Below are 18,632 nucleotides of genomic sequence, written 5' to 3' on the forward strand. Positions count from 1 at the left end.
TAAGAACAATTCCTCACCATATTTCCTATCTATAACATTGATATAAAAGCGATTTCTCTTGAATGGTTTTGTCCTCTGCTACGTCAATTATCACAGAAAATTGCACCATTTGATATAAAAATCCATTTAATCATTGAGACGTGCATGGTCGTCCTCATTATCTCACTGGTTCACATAACACATTAGATTCTAAAGAGTAAAAAGCCGATCTAATTTCCCCTTCAAGAGGTACGTCCAGGAATGTCAACATCTATTAACCTCCACTTCTATATATATACCATTATTCAGGGAGAACCGATCTTCGTTAAGATAATGAGAAAGAAAGAAACTTAAGAAACTTTAGTAAACGTTATTATATTACTAACATTTCCGAATAGAATTAGTGAAACTTAAGTAAACGTTATTATAATAACATTTCCGTATAGATTTAGTGAATCCAAAACATACTTAAAAATATTCCACATAGGATTAACTTAGGAGGGGGGAATGTTAACATTCATTTAAATAACTTTCCCAAAAGCAAGTATTAACACTAATGAAAAAGCGTAACTATAGGCCAGTAGTGTAGAACTCCATTTGGCAGATATATTAGCATATAAGCATACGTTGTAAAAAAGACAATACCGAACAGGGCATCTTTTATCCAAAAGACTCCATTCTGCAAAAATCAAAATCTCAGATATATCTCAGACTATACTCCAGGGAGAAGGAAGAGTCCTCTTATTCGCGGGGGTGCAGGTGCAGGTGCATGTGCAAAATTTGTAGGCGGAACGGGAAACCCTTACGATGGACCGGCAACACATCGGACACCATCAGCCCATCAAGACCTATAAGTCAAACTCGGAATTATACAAAATGGAACAGAACCTGCGACGATTACGTAACGCAAACAGATATCAAAACCAACCATTCATCAAGTCATTCGACAGTGCCGATTTAACACTTCAATCGATTGTCAATGCCAGGTACCCAGGTCATAATAACCGCTAGAATCGAAAACCACAAATTATACAAATCACAAACCTACTTTACAAATAATTCTCATCAAGGCCACTGATTCCAACAGTCACTTGGCCCTACTCAAATCCCAAGGTGAATAGTGAGCGAGAATACTCTTATAATCATTTAGCTCTGCTGGTGTAGCTTTGCTGAATGAAGCTAGAGTTAAGGGCCACCTGAGCAAAGTACCCATCGTTGATGGGCTGAACATTCAACGATTTCAGTATCGGGAATGTTCCAACGTTAACCGCTCCTACCATATCTTAGTCCTTACTGACGGGTAAGTACAATTTGCCCTCGGCCAAAACCATGGGTCTTGATTTTCTGCACAACTTTAATTGGCTCCACATTGGCATTCATCATTTTCACTTCTAACGTCCTCACAAAGTCAAACTCGTGTTTAAAACCAATAGATGATACAGTTAAAGCTCGTTAGAGCGGGCGAGATTGCTGTTAGAAGACAATAGATGATCAAGAACGCTCGTCAATTTTGGACGGACAGCAGACTCGAAGGATAAGAGCAAAAACAATTGAGCATGTACATCAAGCGTCATGAGATTCCAGGTTCAAAAACAATGCCATAGCATACCAATAGGAGGTACAAAAGATAAAATCATGGACAACCTGCGGGGCTACATAGGTACATTGGAATTGGAATAAAGAGGAAAATGGAGGCCAATGGTAAAATAAAAGCACAAACCTAATCGCTAATACAGCCACATTATGAAGGGCGGGAGGCGGATGAAAGAAGGGGGCAAGCGGGAAACTCTAGTTCTTTCCACCGTACCATTTAGTGTAGTAGGGATCATAGGAAAGAAGGTGGCGCTTGACAGCATCCATATCCTCCTGCAGGCGCAAGACCTCCTGTTGGGCATCCAAGGAAAGGTCTCCAACCTCCATTTGAGACTGGCTAGGGGTATAGTCCACAACACCAAGTCCACGGATGGCCTTGGCAGATGGCACGCACGTGACGGCCAGAAGGGCCAAGAGCATAAGTCCGAGGACCATCTTCTTGGAGACTGCCATCCTCAGCTTCTCTCTGCAGGCAATGTAGGTACTAAGCTGCTAGCTTACCTGCATTCAACCAAGAAGAGCTAGATTTACACCCTCAAACGACAGCAATCGACTAACACACACAGCAAAGGCAATAGACGATCACCCACGCAGCAACCTGCGCTCCTCACCTGAGTGAAGACGAGAAACCAGCGTCTGCCCTCACCTATGGCGAAGCCTACCTTTAAATACAACGTACATGCGTGGTATTGCATTGGGTTGAGTTAATTTTTCTTACTGTCGCACACTCTATCACTCTCTGATGCGTGACGCCTCCTCTCTCTCTCTCTCTCTCTCTCTACAATATGTGTCGTGACTCATGACTCATATGGATGGCGGACAGTGGCGGTGTTGCACTATTCCACCATTCTCTCTCCTCTCTCTTTCTCTTAACTGTGCGCCACTGCGCTGCGCTCTTCCTCTCTCCTCTCTCCTCTCTCTTGATTGCAGCACGGCGGGCAACATGTGCGAAGCCACGTTCTTTGCAACCCTCCGCGCCTCGCTCCCCTCTCTCTCTCTCTAGGCTAGCTTGCGAGCAGCGTCTCTCTGTAGTTGACACTCTGTGAGACTCTACGTGGAATCTCTCCATATTTCTGATTCTCAGGAGTCATCAACGTCACAATTATACTCTCTCTCTAGGCATTAATGCCAACCTGTTACCCACCGCCTCTCTCTCTGGCTCGCGCGCGCGCGCTCTCCCTTCTCAATTCCTTTGATTTTTCAAAAGCCCTCTCTTTCTTGCCCCCCTCTCTCTCTCTCTCTCTCTCGCGCCGGACCTTCCTTTCTTAACTCGCTCTGATTTTTGTTCTGAGCAAAAGCAAGCTCGGCGTTCTTCGTTTGATGGGCTGTGAGAGCCAGGGGGCTCGAGAGAGCATTCAAGACTAGATATCTCCCACCTACCTTCTACAACTGTCTCTGTCCCTTTGTTTCTCTCTCTTCACACAGTGAATACCTTCTTTCTAGACTCGGCGAGATGGTAACATGTTCTGCATCCACCAAGTGTTCCGTGGTACTCTAGGCTACCAGCTCCACAAATCTACTTCGCCTGCCTGTGCTTACCTGGCAAGTAACTCTCTCTAGACTCTCTCTCTCTACATTTTTCAGAACGCAGTAAGTACTTGAATACGATGTCGTAAAATTGCATTGTTACTCAGGCCCATGTCACACATGAACGAGGATTGTCTAACAGCTGGATTAGGCTTAGACACGTTATCATCCATTTTCTATCGATTATGCAAAGCGAGGGCTCGCTCAAGCCAACTCTGCCAAAAATGGCGGAGTTAGCTTTGTAAGGCAGCGTTTTGTAGAAGCAGGCAAGCTATCATGAGGTCAGCAAAGGCTGCCAAGCACGACGTGCAAAACGTACCTGAGGTTGATTTGCGGGGAACATGCAAGACAGAATATGATTTGCTCTCTTTGAACTTCCTCACCCCAATCTTGTTCTCTTCTCTGCTGGTGTGTTTCTTTATTTGTTCTGAATGTATATGCCATGGTTTTGTGAATCAATGTTTCGTTGATGATCTCTCGGTAAGTCATTAGCCTAGGCTAACAACCGTAAGCCAGACCGCCAACGTCAAGACGAGATCACATTGGTCCGGTCCCAGTTAGTATGTTGACTCCATACTATACGCCGTATGTTTTCGTATGGATTAGACTGTACCTTTATCCATCACCATGTCACAAAGCTTTTCCCTTGCTCTAGAGAAATCCAATCTCTCAGCTCAAACTTTTCCCAATTATTCTTATAGCAGCTGGCTTAGCTAGTATCCTTCGATTTAATACACGTCCATGATCGTATGCGCATCGACAAACCCTACATCAAGCATCTTCCTGAAATAACGTAGTAAACCATGGATCGTACTTGCTTTAGGCAATAAGGATACTTAAGCCGTACTTGTGTCTTAGAGAATGATGCCAAAACAACTATCTTTATCTGTAGGAGTTACCCATCAACGTTAGAACCTTATGGAACTGTAGGATGATTTGGTGAATGAATAGTCTTCCTCTGATTGCTTCATCATGCAAGTCTTCATGTATGATGCATCCTTTGTAGCAAGGTCTTGAAACATACTCAAAGCCCCCTATACCACTTAGGCTTCTCTGGTTAGACCTCTTCCATCTCCTCAATTGGGTGAGAGCCTTTCAAGACTCATGTTCATGTAGATACTTGGTACACCAATCCCCTTCAGCTTTTCCATTTCTAATATTTGCAATAATGTGGCAAGTCATATCTCCAACCCTAAGGTAGTGGTCTAGCAACCCTTGTCATGCAATGGGGAAGAGCAGGTTAGCCACCAACTTACTATTATCCTTTCTCCTCAAGTGTCAAGAGACAAATCCCTTAAAGGTAAGGCCTTTGAAGGAGAGCAAGAACTGTTGGGAGATTGACTACAGTGAAACCACCTGTAAGTGGTACCCTAAAGTTTGAGGATGTAGTCGGTTTTTTTTTTTTTTTGTTGAGAAAACGTGAATTGATATTAAAAGGGTGGAATATTACAACAGTGCCTCACAGGAGGGAAGAGAGGCGTCCCAACAATTTACAAAGATAGGGCCAAACAGGAATAGATCATCCTAAGTCTATCAGAGGAGTAAAATGAAAGCATGGCATCTCGCCAACACTGGCACCTTAAGTTTTTTTGAAGAGAATTGAGAGGCTGAGAGTAAACATCTACCATAAGTTTGGAAGATTTTACTGCTATTCTTTTAAGCTCCATGGAGAATACAATAAAGTTATCATTGAACTGAGTTCGGAAAATTGCCTCATTCCTTTGGGTCCAGCAGGCCCATAAGAACTCCACTCTCCACAGATTCCATAAGGGGATGTCAAGTCTATTACATTCTCCTAGGAGGATTTCATTGACTGTAAGGGGGTGAGGGTGCAGGCTCGAGCAATAGAACTGTAGCAACTGCATTTTTCTCTTATTGGCTTTACAACCAAAGAAAATGTGGGATAAGTCTTCTTCTACTTGACATCTTTTGCATTTACCATCACCTATTTTAGCTTTTAGGGCTCTGACCCCAGTCCATACACCTTGGTGAAGAATGGACCAGGCAAGAAAGTTGTGTTTAATGGGGTAGGCAAAGCTCCAAACACATTTGAATCTATAACTCCATTGCCTTGAATTCCACTGTAAATTCCATTTTCTGTTCAAATTTTTCCTTGGAGCTTTGTCAAAATTCTGAACCATGTTGTAGTTGGTGATGGCTTTCCAGGCCCATTTTGCAAGCTTCCCATGCTTGGTCCTAGCTGCACCTTCCAATTGGAGCAGACTTTTAAGCTCAAGGATCATGTTCAGAAGCTTAGAACAACACAAATTAGTAGTGTTGCATTTCAACTGAGACCCAGTCTCCATGTACAGACAAGTCTAACCAGCTTTGGAAGCCGTATTTTACTTTCTGAGGTTAGATGAAAGTATGTGGATCATAGCAAGTAAAGTACTTCTCTCAATGTTGATGGAGGGAGAAAGCAACTTAGGGGAGAATTCCATGAATGCACTAAATCTCATGGAATCTACAGCAAGTCTCTCGATTAGAAGGCCCTTGAATGCTTTCATTGTGGTAAGAAGGGTCACATCAAGAAGAATTTTTTTAAGTGGAAAGAGAGAAGAAGAAGGAAGCACACACTCTCTAGGATGATGGTGCTATTAAGGAGTTCACCTGCAAAACTACTCCCATGGAGATCTTGCTAGAAAAGCTCATTTGGATCAAATATATGCTTCCCTTCCGATTGTAGAATCCTTCTGATGAATCAAAGCTTCTCTGTCAATCACCTCCTGTATCTCTGACCACTATCCTCAGGTGTGTACCATAGACTACAAATCTTCTTAGGTGAGGAACCAATGGTTCCATACAAATGTCTCCTTATTTCAGCTCCCTTTGACAAGGCTCATTAATATCATTTGGGAAGGGGTCTTCTCAAGATTCCCTTCTCTGGCCAAAGCCTTGTCCAAAGCAGTGCAAGAAACTCAAAAATGTCTTATTGCATTTAAAAGACAAGGTTGTAGCCATCAGACAGAGGAGAAGGAAAATCAAGTACTATGTGTTGGCTGCTCTAGAGGCCACGCCAAACCCCTCCGTTGAGACACAAAGCCATATCTCAACCCTTCGAATAGACATTCAAGAGGAGGAACAATTGGAACTTTAGCACATCAAATCTTTCTTTAGGGAATGGTGGGCTGGTAAGATTGATCGCCCGTCTAAAGAAATGTTTAAAATCCTCATGAAAATGTTGGAATTAGGGTTGCAGAGAAACACACACAGCGTGGAGAAGACGAAGGAAGCTCAAGGCACACAATAGAGAGTGTATTACTTAGTGTGCAATGGAAAGATAAAGATAGCCCTAGAGTGATGGGCGTATATACAATGCTCGGGGGGGAAAACCTCCTAAAGAGGGAAAAAATGCCCCGGCGGTCCTAGTGTGTTCACACACATCACTACCACATGTATATGGTAACAAATCCCCCCTGGAGTGATGCGGTGAACGAGAGCTGGCACATGAGTAAAGGGAAGTGCCATGCCCTGAGCACATGATCAGTCCACAAAGGGGAGTAAGCCCAAAGCTTTGCAGAAAGCTTCAAGCTTCTCACGAGACAATGCCTTTGTGAAAAGGTCTGCAAGGTTATCATGTGTTGGCACATAAGCCAAGCTGATCTCTCCTGTTAAGAGCCTCTCCCTGACATAGTGGTAATGCACCTCAATGTGCTTTGTGTGAGCATGAAAAACTGGGTTCCTCACAACTGCCAATGCGCTCTAACTGTCAGTGTAGATAGTGTTGGTAGTGTCCTGTCCAACACCCCAATCAGCCATAAGGCATCTGAGCCATACACACTCAACCGTAGGTGTGAAGACTGCCTTGTACTCATCCTCACAACTCGAAGTGGCCACAGTAGGTTGCTTCTTGCTCAACCATGATATACATGAACTGCCAACCATAAAACAAAAACCACTTGTGGACACTCGCGTGTCAAAACAACCAGCCCAATCTGAGGCCGAAAAAGCATGTAAGTCTGGCGGTAATGATCCCCCCTTGGGATAAAACAAGTCAAGATGTAAAGTGCCACTAAGGTAGCAGAAAATCCTCTTGACAGCCTGCCAATGCTTAGACCCTGGGCTATGCATAAATCTGTTGACCTGTGAGACTGCAAACTGAATATCTGGCCTCGTGTTGCATACATAAATGAGGCTGCCAACAGCAGTTTGGTAAAGAGTGACATCAGCAGGATCGCCAGCATCATGTAGACTCAACTTCAAACTTGTTTCCATGGGAGTGGCAATAGGTTTGCAATCCTCAAGTCCAAACTTACATAGCAATGTTTCTATGTAACTTTTCTAACACAAGGCAATACCACCATCACACTGCTTAAAGTGTATACCCAAGTAATGATGCAACAGCCCCAAATCTTTCATCTTGAAAGTAGCATTCAAATCAGCCTTAAATTCAGCAATATGTCTCTCATTTGGTCCAGTGATCATCAAATCATCGACATAAAGAACCACAATGAGAAGTACATCACCCTCATGCTTTACATACAATGTGCTTTCTGTTGGACTGTTACGAAAGCCTCGTTTAACCAAATGAGTGTCAGCTTTCTCATACCAAGCATGAGGAGGTTGCTTCAACCCATACAAAGCCTTCTTACATCTGCACACTTTTTCCTCTTGTGCTTTTATGACAAAACCGCGTGGCTGCGTTGCATAAACTTCCTCAAATATGTCACCATTCAAGAAAGGAGTAACAATGTCTGATTGATGTACATCCCAACCAAAATGAGTTGCCAATGCACATAGAAAATGCACAGTAGTCATACGACAAGTGGGATCAAAAGTCTCTTCATAATCAATGCCTTTTTGTTGTGCATAACCCTTTGCAACAAGTCGAGCCTTATGGCGATCGATCTCACCATCCGGCTTGCGTTTCAACTTGTAAACCCACTTCGTACCAATGGCCTTTTGGCCAGGAGGCAAATCACATAAAGTCCATGTGTCATTTTCTATAAGTGCATCATATTTTGATTACATGGCAGCCATCCAATTTTTTGAATTCTGTGCTTCATCAAAAGACAGAGGCTCCTCAACATCATGTAAGCTAGACACAGCCAAAGCATAACAATCTGATGCATAAGATGCATGGCAAGAGCGTGAACGAGTACGACTAGACAAAGGTGCATCCAATTTACTGTCACGCAAAGTGTGCACCAGCCATTTTGGCATACCTCTAACCTCCTCATTTTCAGCCCTTTCCTCATCAAGTACATCATGTACATCTGCCTCAGTAATAGGTTGATCTGTAACATTTTTAGAAACCCCCATAGGCTGTACATTTGCCTCATTGGAACTTACATTCGTATTTCCACCACTAAAAAGAGGCAACAAAGTGTCATAAATGTCCTGTGAGCTTACATTACTGTCTCTAGTACATGACAGCAAGGGATGAACAGAATCTTCCAAAAACACCACATCTCGTGAAACCAAAATACGTTTTGTTTGCGGATGATACAACCTGTAACCTTTGCTTTCAGCACTATAACCAAAAAAATACATTTGACAGCCTCATCATCCAATTTTCTGCGCTGTGTTTGTGGCACCAAAGCATATGCCAAACAGCCAAAAACACGCATGTGCTCAATAGAAGGCTTTCTATCATGCCATGCTTCATATGGAGTAATAGACTGTAAAGCTTTCGTAGGACACCTGTTTAGTACATAAGTGGCACACATGATGGCCTCAAGCCAAAAAGAATGCGGCAAAGCTTGACTTTTGACCATACATCGTGCCATTTCCATAAGTGACCTGTTTTTCCTCTCAGCAACACCATTTTGCTGAGGTGTATAAGGCACTATACATTGGTGTTTTATCCCACGACTAGCCAGAAATGCATTGAATTCATGAGACATATACTCCCCCCCTCGATCGAAACGGAGGGTGCCCATAGTACATTTCGAGACATTTTCAGCCATAGCCAGAAATTGTTTGAAGCACATAAAAACTTCGGACTTCGCTTTAAGCGGAAATACCCATGCATGCCTGGAGTAATCATCAATGAAAGTCACGAAGTAAAGGTAATTGCCCAAGGACGGAGTTTGCATGGGCCCACAAACATCACTATGCACAAGTTGCAACCTGCATGTGGCCCCAACTGAACCATCCTTTGGAAACTTAGAACTCTCCATCTTACCCAAAATACAGCCTTCATAAACATGTTTGACAGGTGCTTCAAGAGGCGGCAAAGAAGCAACCATATCAGATTTCCGCAAACGCAGCAAACTTGCAAAATTCAAATGACCAAAACGTGCATGCCAAAGTTTTGCATTTGAAATAGCCCTTGAATCTGCAACAACATTTGAAAAATTTTGTCCACACTTGTCTTACAAAGTGAGCTTATACAGCCCACGGTACAAAAGGCCAGATGCAACAATTTCATCACCAAAGCTGAGATCATGAATTGTACATCTGTCATCCATAAATTTGACTACAAGTCCAAGTCTAGCAAGTGCAGATACATACAAGAGATTCTTCTTGATCCCAGGTACATAAAGTGCATCAACAAGTGTGAAGGAACTACCATTAGCAGCAGTAAGCACAATCTTTCCAACTCCCTGAATTGGATAAGAGGCATTGTTGGCACAAGTGACTGAATTCCCATGAGGGACAGACTCGAGAGAGGTAAACAATTCACGATGTGAGGTAATGTGCTTTGTAGCACCACTGTCGAAATACCACACATGTGAATCTGCAGCAACTGACAGGCATGCATCATGGACAGCAGGATTGTAAGTGCACTCTGCACTAAAAGCCCATTCTGCATCAGCATCAGCATTGCAGTCTCTTTTTACAGAAGACTCAACAATGGCTGCATTTTGTAGTGGAACCATCATTTACAATAAAACCACCCTCTTTCTTCTTAGCCTCTTTTGCCTTCAACTTAGGGCACTGCTTGATCAAGTGGTCATTAGCTTTACAATAATGGCAACGCATCTTCTTTTTTCCCTTATCACCAAAATTGTCAGACGAAGTGCTGCTAGTAGAAGCATTAGGAACAGTACTTTTGCCACTCGCAGCAGAACCATAAGAAGTGGCTACATTGATGTTACCACCCTTTCTTTGAGAAGCAATAAAAGCCTGTTCAGCTGCACGCTGCCTAGTCCTGTTTTTTCTAGAAAGTGACTCTTGCAACAGCAATGTGCATAATGCATCAAACTTGACAACTTCAGGATTTCCTTGGGTCATAAGTCTCCAAGTACTAGCAAAAGTCTGGTAAGAATCTGGTAAGGCATCAAGGACAGTTTGCACAAGGGAGCTGTCTTCTGAAATGACTTCACCTGCAGAAATAAGTTGCTCATTGATATCCTTAACACTAGCAAGGAAAGTGTCCATATCATCTTCCTCATGCATAATCTTCGACTCCAGCTCTTTACACCGCAAAGCAATTTTAGCCTCATTATGACTTGCATAAAGACCAGCCAAAATATCCCAAGCTTGTTTATCAGATTTTGCTGAACGGATGTGAGGAACAATGGTGCGCTTCACAGACAACGCAATCAATGCATGAGCCTGCACATCCTTAACATCCCAACGAGCTTGTTCTACCGTAGGCAAAACAACTCTAACAACAGCAATCCTTGCAGCAAGACCTGCAACATCCTCAACATCGCCTACATCCTCAGAACCAGGACGTACATCAATGCCCTGCACAATATTCCAGACGCCCTTTGACACAAGAACATGTTGCATCATATAATCCCACATAGGGTAATTGTCCCCATCCAACCTGTCCTCAACAGCAAACATCTTGAACACATCTGTGTTGTTGTTGTCAGCCATGGTAAATGTTGCACCTGATGTGAAAACTGTTGGGGTATAAAGCCCAATGTGGTCGCCCAGGTAAGTGGGCGCGCCGCCAAGTATGAACACATATTCTTTTGTAAAAACCTAATAAGAACTCACTATGCTCTACACATTACAGTAGAGCGAGTTCACCATATCGTCGTGCTCTTCTTCTCGCACTCTCTCTCGCGTCGCACTTCCGCTCGTACTCCTTCAACTGGTATCAGAGCTCGGATCGAGGCTCGGGGCAGCACTGCAGGAGGCTAGAGTCACCAACTCAGATTGGAGTGAAATTCAACAGGCAAAGACACGGCCCCAAATCTCGTGAGAAAGGCCAACGGGCTTGGTGTTGTCAGAAATTCATTCTGAGGTCATCTCGGCCACCGTTCGGCTTCGATAAAGGTCTGCGCAGGCCATTTTCGACTACGTGGTCTCAGCGGGTGCAGATCCGACTCTGCAAATTTGGGGTTTTCGGCCTATGACTGCAGGTGTTGAGGATATCAACACTCCCAGAGTGTTGATTTGTGGCTGTCTACACATCGAAGGACGGCTCACAGTTCTTGGAGGCGTGTCACATACGACACGGGCGCATCTACACACAGACTGTAGGCGACATCCACTAGTTCATCAGGTAGCTTGTGTTTGCTGCTTGATATTCCAGATTTCATCCTGACATTGCAGGTACTTCCACATGGGATGTATTGTCAGAGATGATGTATGTCTGTTGAGGGTTTGCTGGCTGTGAGTCACGCAGCAAACAACCGCCGCAGCGGTTACAGCATACAGTGGGAAATTTGTGGATGTATGACTTTGTGGGAAGTCTATGTACTGTCAGATTTATTGCAGCCTTTGTTGAGGGTCGAGTGAGGTTTTATTGAGTTGGGGGATTCTCGAATGTTGAGATCCTTTCGGTGATACAGGTCTTGAAGCGATCCCTCGAGCACCCTTAGATAGGCAACTAGGATGTATTGACTGTCAGTTAGACAGTTGGGATTGCATCTTTGCTTTACTGCCGTTGAGGCACTGTCGCAGTCTATGCTTACAGGACAGTGACAGGACAGTCAGAGACTGTACAGGTGCAGGACAGGTTTACCCACAGTTTACAGTGTCAGAGAGACAATGTTTTTGAGCTGTTTTTGGTTTGTTTTTTAGTACACCAGAGCCATTTTACAAAGGAAACTCTGTCGAAATTTATGCAGAATCTGAAGCTTTCTTGGTTCATTTGACAGGTTGATATTGGTTCAGAGGTCAGTTTACAGGGGAAACTCTGCCGAATTTTTCCTAGGAAAGTAAACTACTGTGAAGCGTAGCTATGGCTGGATCACAGGACACTGCTCTTTACAATATCAAGAAGCTGGATGGAACCAATTTCCCATTGTGGAAGAAGCAGATTTGGCACGTGTTGGTACAAAAGAAGCAGATAAAACCTATAAAGCTCAAGGGGATAAAACCAGAAGATATGGACGAAGATGAATGGAGCGAAATGGATGAATTGGCACTTTCTACCATTATGCTGACTTTGGCAGAAAGCGTTTACTTCAATGTAGTAGACGAGATGTCGGCTTATCAAGCATGGTTAAAGCTGAGTGATCTTTATGAGAAGCAGAGTGCAGCTTCACAGGTATACTGGCTTAAGAAGCTTGTTGACTTGAAGATGAAAGAAGGGACACCTATGTCCAATCATCTGAATGAATTCAACACAATCTATAGTCAGTTGTCAGCTCAAGGTGTCAAGTTTGATAAACCTCTTAGAGCTATGTTCCTGTTGATCACATTGCCGGAAAGTTGGAACACTTTTCGCACAGCTTTGAGTAATTCTGCACCTCCAGATGGTTTGAACATAGCAGGTGTAGAAGGAAGTCTGCTTACTGAAGAAACCAACAGAAAGACAATGGACAAAGACAAAGGAACAGCCTTAGTTGTCAGGGGAAGGACCAAAGAAAAGTACAAAGGTGGAAAGAGGAAAGAGTGACATAGAATGCTACCATTGTGGCAAGAAGGGTCACATGAAAAGAGACTGCAGAGAATGGAAAGCAGAAAAAGGGAAAGAGAAAGCTGAAGACCATGGTGAGAAGAACAAGTCCTCAGTGAAGATCCAAGAAATAAATGTGACAAACACTGTTGCAGAGGATGACAGTCTAGTGTCAAGAGATATCTACTTCTTGAAAAATACAATGGACTTAGCTCTTCTTACAGCATCTGATGAAAATGCAATGAGTGACTGGATTATAGACTCAGGGGCATCACTTCATGTGTCTCCAAACAAGGAGTGGTTTACCTCTTATGTGACCACTAAAGATCATGTTCGGCTAGGCAATGGGCAGACATGTGAGATCTTAGGTGTTGGAGATGTTCAATTGAAGTTTCAGAATGGCTCTTCTTTCACGCTGAAGAATGTGAGACATGTTCCCGCAATTACAAAGAGCTTGATCAGCACAGGTTTACTTGATGATGCTGGCTACGTCACCACTTTTGGACATAACATGTGGAAGATATCCAAGGGTTCTATGACAGTAGCACATGGAGTAAAGTCTGGAGGACTTTACATGATTTATGTATCAAATGTCTCTAAAAATGTAATCAATGTAATCGAGCAGCCGAACGTTTCTTTGTGGCATAGCCAGTTAGGACATATGTCCAAGAAGGGAATGGAAATCTTGTCTCGTTCTGGTTATTTGCCTGGCTTTTCATTTAATGATTTTGAATTCTGTGAACATTGTCTATATGGTAAGCAAACACAACAGCCACATAAGCATAGAAGCAGTAGAAGAGATACACAGTTGGCACTTGTTCATAGTGATTTGTGTGGACCTATGCCTAACCTATCTCTAGGGGGAGCTTCTTACTTTATGACATTTATAGATGATTACTCGAGGAAAGTATGGGTTTACTTTCTCAAGCACAAGGATGAAGCGTTTAGTGTTTTCAAAACGTTTGTGACACTTGTGGAGAATCAGAGTGGCAAGAACCTTCAATGCTTACGCACTGACAATGGTGGAGAGTATGTTTCAAAGGCCTTTAAGGACTTTTGTGAGTCAAAAGGTATAAAATGTGAACTTACTGCTCCTTACAATCCTCCTCAAAATGGTGTTGCTGAGAGGATGAATAGGACCATACAAGAGAAGGTCAGAAGTATGTTGTCTAATGCACAACTGCCAAATGGGTTTTGGGCTGAAGCTGTATCAACAGCTGTTCATCTTGTAAATAGATCTCCTAGCAAGGGTTTGCAGAAGGATTCAGTGCCAGAGATGGTATGGTCAGGCAAGGTGCCCTCATACAAGCATCTCAGAGTCTTTGGCTGTGAGGCATATACTCACGTTCCAAAGGAATTTAGGAACAAACTTGAGCCAAAGAGTAGAAAGTGCATCTTTCTAGGCTATGGTAATTTTGGTGAGATGGGGTACAGACTTTGGGATCCCGAATCCAGAAAGGTTGTCCGCAGCAATGATGTTCACTTTAATGAATCCAAATATCATTCTAAACCAGAGAGGGTTGAGGAGATTAGAAGAGTTGTCTTCCAAGAAGATGGACCTGCACGTGCAAGACAAAATGTCAGGGCTCAAGAGGAGCAAGGACAGGATAGAGTGGAACCACCGGTTGTGGCTGAGCCTGAGCCACCTATTGTGCGTAGATCTGGACGTGTCACGCGACCTCCTGATAGGTTTGTTCCATCTATGAACTATGTCATGTTGACTGATTGCAATGAGCCTTCATGTTACAAGGAAGCAGTGCAAATGAAGGACTCCGGGAATTGGCAATTGGCCATGCAGTCAGAGATGACAGCTCTGCATAAAAACAGGACATGGAAGCTAGTTAAATTACCACAGGGCAAAAAGGCTCTACCTTGTAAATGGGTTTACAGGTATAAGATCACCGCTCATGATAGTCAGCCAAAGTACAAATCAAGGCTTGTTGCCAAGGGCTTTAAGCAAGAACAAGGCATTGACTTTGATGAAGTCTTCTCTCCGGTGGTCAAGATGACTACATTGAGATGCTTTCTTGCATTGGTTGCCATATTAGATTTGGTGTTGCACCAAATGGATGTCAAGATAGTGTTCTTGCATGGTGATTTAGATGTGGAAATTTACATGCAGCAGCCAGAAGGGTTTGTTGAGAAAGGCAAGGAAGATTGGGTATGCCAGTTGTTAAAGAGTCTTTATGGCTTAAAACAATCACCGAGGGCATGGTACCATAAATTCCACAAGTTTATGCTTTCTCAAGGCTACAAACGTAGTGAGTTCGATCACTGTCTATATACAAAGAAGGCTAAGGATGGCAGTTGGCTGATCGTTATTTTGTATGTGGATGACATGTTGATTGCTGGCAAGCACTTGGAAGAAATTTCAGCTTTGAAGTCAAAGATGGCAAAATCGTTTGACATGAAAGACATGGGTGAGGCAAGTCATATACTTGGTATGCGCATTGAGAGAGACAGATCAAAGAAGTTGATTTGGTTATCTCAAACAGAGTATATTGACAAGGTTTTGCAACTTTTCAATATGGAGAGGGGAAAGGAACTGAGTGTTCCATTGCCACCATATGTGAAACTTAGCAAACAAGATTGTCCCGTGTCTGAGGAAGAACATGCTGAAATGGATAAGATTCCTTATGCGTCTGCAGTGGGTAGTTTGATGTATGCAATGATTGCTACTCGCCCAGACATTGCATTTGCAGTGGGAGTAGTAAGTCGATACATTGCATTTGCAGTGGGAGTAGTAAGTCGATACATGTCAAACCCAGGCAAGAAACATTGGGAGACAGTGAAAGGAATATTGAGATACCTGAAAGCTACAAAGAGTATGCGTATATGCTATGGGAGTCAGGAGCTAAGTGTAAAGGGTTTTACAGACTCAGATTATGCAGGTGACTTAGACAACCGAAGGTCTACGTCAGGGTATGTCTTTACATTGGCTGGTGGAGCAGTATCATGGCGTTCTAGACTACAAGATTGTGTTACTCAGTCTACTACAGAGGCTGAATATGTTGCAGCATCAAAGGCATGCAAAGAATCAATTTGGCTTAATCGACTAGTAACAAATTTGGGAATCAAAGAAGAGATGCCTGTGTTATATTGTGATAGTCAAAGTGCTATACAATTGGCTCGCAATCCAGTTTATCACTCAAAGACAAAGCATGTGGATGTGAAGTATCATTTCATCAGGGAAATGCTCGAGGATAAGCAACTTCAGCTTGTCAAAGTTCACACCACAGAAAATCCTGCTGATCTACTTACAAAAGGACTTCCCTCAGAGAGCTTTGCGCATTTTCGCAAGCAGTTAGGTGTAGGGTAGTACATCACTTCTCTACATCTCTTGTATATTAGCTTGTATAGTAGCTTCTCTCACACTTAAAGTACCACATTGGACTTTAAGTGGGAGGTTGTTGGGGTACAAAGCCCAATGTGGTCGCCCAGGTAAGTGAGCGGGCTGCCAGGTATGTACACATATTCTTTTGTAAAAACCCAATAAGAACTCACTATGCTCTACACATTACAGTAGAGCGAGTTCACCATATCGTCGTGCTCTTCTTCTGGCACTCTCTCGCTCGCGTCGCACTTCCGCTCGTACTCCTTCAAAAACTGCCCAAAAATAGGAGAAATAGAGCGGGAACAACACGTGCTATATAGCACAAATCGTAGTAGACTATGAGGCACCTGTTATGCAGAAAATGGCACTGACATAAATTTTGCACAAAATGACAAAATTGCATGTGCAGACCTGCCTGAAGTGGAAACGGAGGCCGAAATGAGCCCGAATCAGAAATCTGAGCAGACCAAGTAGTAAGAGTTCTCCCGACGAATTTGTCGACCTGCGAACGCTCGCCAAAGCTCACTGAAATCGGAGAAAGTGAGCAGGCGTGTGCTGGAGCAGCTGTCGATTAAGCTCGGGAGGACGCAACCTGCTCTGATACCAATTGTTGGAATTAGAGTTGCAGAGAAATACGCACAGCTTGGAGAAGATGAAGGAAGATCAAGGCACACAATAGAGAGTGTATTACGTAGTGTGCAATGGAAAGATAAAGATAGCCCTAGAGTGATGGGTGTATATACAATGCTCAGGGGAAAAAACCTCCTAAAGAGGGAAAAAATGCCCCGGCGGTCCTAGTGTGTTCACACACATCACTACCACATGTATATGGTAACATAAAAAGTCTACCAGAGACTTCATTCCTCTTCTTTCAAATGGTGCCTCCGTGGCTTCCACCTCAGAGGATAATCTACAGCTAGACAAAGCCCATTTCCAAACTCTCTTCCAATTAACCCCTTCCCACCCTAGGAAAATTGAATGCGAGAACCTAGTATGGGCTGCTAGGAACAAGGTAATACCCTCTTCAGAAAGAAACCTCGCTGACCAACCCCTCTCTATAGCTGATATTGAGATGGTGATTGACTCCCTTAAACACAATAAAACCCCTAGTATAGATGGCCTCCCCAACAAGTTCTTTCAAATCTTCAAAGGTACCCTCTCTCCCTTCCTCCTTGCAATATGGGAAGAATCTCTAAAGTATAACGCTCTTCCCATCACAATCAACACAGGGATTTTGAAACTTCTCCGCAAACGTGGCCCTAAGGAGATTATCACAAACTGGCATCCTCTCACAATGTCAACTACGGCCTACAAGATATTTGCTAAAGCCATAGCTCTCAGGATAACACATGTCATAGATAAGTGGTTGAACACGGAACAAAAAGGCTTCATCAAAGGGAGGGGAATTCTTGAGGCAATCATTTCTCTCTGGGAAGGCATATAATGGGCACAAAAAACCTTACAAGCCTTTATATCCTTCAAAATTGATTTCAACAAGGCCTATGATAGGTTAGAATGAGACTTTATACTAAAATCTCTTCATTACATGGGTTTTGGTCCCAATCTTATCAGGTTCATCAGCACGTTGTTTGGTAATGCTAGAGCCAAAATCTGTATCAAGGGATGCTTATCTGAGCCCTTCCCCCTTGAAAGATCTATTAGGTAGGGCTGCCCCATCGCCCTCCTCTACGCCATTGCGATCGATGGCCTTAGTTGTCTTGTTAAAAATAAAATGGAAGAGGGTCTTATAAAAGGCATCACGCTTCCCTCAGGTAAACAACAACGTCTCTCTCAATTCGCTAATGACACTAACACTGTTATGGTCAATGATCCTCTGTCAACTGAAGAGTTTTGGAAGGTACTAGATACCTTCTATTGCCCCTGAGGGTCTCAAATAAACCACACTAAAACAGGTATAAAACTCTCATATCTCCCGCCCCCCCCCCCCCCCCCCCCCCCCCCCACGCATTGGTTGATTAATCAGGGCGTCATTCCAGAAGGTAGAGCCTTCATACTTCTTGGTATTCCCATGGGGTTCAATGTATTTCATAGTGCTTGAAAGTGCCACAGAGTGCTTTGAAGTGCCACAAAGTTCTTTTAAAGTGCCACCAAGTAGTTTAGAGTGCTTTCAAAGTGCACCAAAGTACTGGTAAAGTGCTTCCGCAAGTGCCACAAAGTGCCTTAGAGTGCTCTTAAAGTGCATTGAAGTGCTTCAGAGTGCTTTCAAGTGCCCCAAAGTGCTTTACAGTGCTGCAGAGTGCTTCAAAGGGCACCAAAGTGCATTACGGGTTGCTTGAAAGTGCCTCGTAGTGCTTGAAAGTGCCACAAAGTGCTTTAAAGTGCTACAGAGTGCTTAAAAGGGCACCAAAGTGTCCTTTTAAGCACTTTGGGACACCAAAGTGCCTCAAAGTGCTTCAAAGTGTTCTCCAAGTGCACTGAAGTGCTTCACTA

General features: G+C 43.3%; 1 long non-coding RNA gene across 2 annotated transcripts; it reads right to left on the reverse strand.

The window, feature by feature from the left end:
- Positions 1–1,538: 1,538 nt before the first annotated feature.
- Positions 1,539–3,106, reverse strand: LOC147437460 (uncharacterized). Of its 2 annotated transcripts, none has more exons than XR_015184875.1 (2): positions 2,184–3,106; positions 1,539–2,073 (listed from the first exon to the last, which is right to left on the reverse strand). It is a non-coding gene; the product is annotated as an uncharacterized LOC147437460 (long non-coding RNA). The 2 variants fall into 2 exon arrangements; XR_015184876.1 differs by having other exon boundaries at positions 2,163–3,106.
- Positions 3,107–18,632: the final 15,526 nt, after the last annotated feature.

This window comes from Adiantum capillus-veneris, chromosome 17, assembly GCF_014529385.1.
Source record: "Adiantum capillus-veneris isolate H3 chromosome 17, ASM1452938v2, whole genome shotgun sequence".
Taxonomy (NCBI): Eukaryota; Viridiplantae; Streptophyta; class Polypodiopsida; order Polypodiales; family Pteridaceae; genus Adiantum; species Adiantum capillus-veneris.